The sequence below is a fragment of the Salmo trutta genome, chromosome 21 (assembly GCF_901001165.1).
Source record: "Salmo trutta chromosome 21, fSalTru1.1, whole genome shotgun sequence".
Taxonomy (NCBI): Eukaryota; Metazoa; Chordata; class Actinopteri; order Salmoniformes; family Salmonidae; genus Salmo; species Salmo trutta.
This window is the reverse complement of record NC_042977.1, coordinates 13,716,768-13,717,892: the sequence shown is the minus strand read 5'-3', so window position 1 is coordinate 13,717,892 and position 1,125 is coordinate 13,716,768. Positions and strand designations below refer to the sequence as shown.

Genomic DNA, 1,125 nt, shown 5'->3' with positions numbered 1-1,125 from the left:
CCGATAACCCCTCAACCTTGGCATAGAGACCTCGCACTCTGCAGCCACACCTACCCACCCCACATTTACCGTGAACTGGAGAACTCACTCAATTATACCTCCACCTCTCTCCCTCTCTTTGTCGCTTGCTCTCTCCCTCTCTCTTTCTCTGTTGTTTGCTCTCTCTCTCGCTCCCATTCTCTGGCCCCTACATTAGAGTGGGGGTATGGTTAGGTTACCTAAGGTGATCCAAGGCAGTGTTATCAAGTTTCACTGTGGAATGAAAGGAGGACAACGTTATCTGGAGGCTGAGCCGCAATCACTCTCCCTTGTTTTCCTCTTCTCTGGAACCATGATTGTTTTGCCAAATGTTTTTCTTTTTCCTACATTTTATTCACTTAAGTCAGTAGTAGGAGTGGGTTTCCTTAAACATGAAATGGAATCTAGACAGACAGACAGACAGACAGACAGACAGACAGACAGACAGACAGACAGACAGACAGACAGACAGACAGACAGATATAATACTTACTGTGAGTTTAAGCCTTGGAGGTGGTGTGTAATGGCTAGAGGAAGAAACCCTGCCTCTACTTGCATTCATTAACTATTTTAAGTGTGTATTGTTAAAATAAAATATTTGTATGGATTCTTATTATTTTATAATGAGTGTCAAACGAAGTCACTCATTGATTAAAAAGTCATTTTGGCGCCCTTTCTCTAATCTCGCCTCACATTACATTGCTCAAGGTGTCGGCTTGCTTTCTGAAGATACAATATTTGCCAAAGTACTTCTGATCATGCTGTTATTTTCTTTTTTACTGCAATAATGATGCAAGTGTGAGCAGCCGAGTCTTAAACAGCTTTTTACCACCTGAATTAAAATTTATACATGACGATGAATAAATGTATAATGAAATCTCCTCTCTTTGTTGTTATTTCATTTATCACAGGAGAACATGAACAAAGATGGATGGATGGATGGATAAATAGACATGCTTCTGCTTCAATGTCTCATATTGTACATGATAACAAGCTGAGTGTCATGGTCAACTACAATGTGATAGATATCTTAAACACAGTGAAACTACGCTCCATCTCAGGCCTATTCATCTTTCCATGTGAATAGATCTTTTCCTCTTTGACCCT

The 1,125-nt window shown here is 40.3% G+C and overlaps 1 protein-coding gene across 3 annotated transcripts in view; it reads left to right on the top strand.

Moving 5' to 3' along the window:
- Window positions 1-899, top strand: part of LOC115156734 (dipeptidyl peptidase 9) — a 33,903-nt gene extending 33,004 nt beyond the window's left edge. For all 3 annotated transcript variants that reach the window (XM_029704370.1, XM_029704371.1, XM_029704369.1), the window contains exon 21: window positions 1-899. This exon is cut by the window's left edge and continues 121 nt beyond it. The gene's annotated coding sequence lies outside the window, so the exon portion shown is untranslated.
- The last annotated feature ends 226 nt before the right edge of the window (window positions 900-1,125 follow it).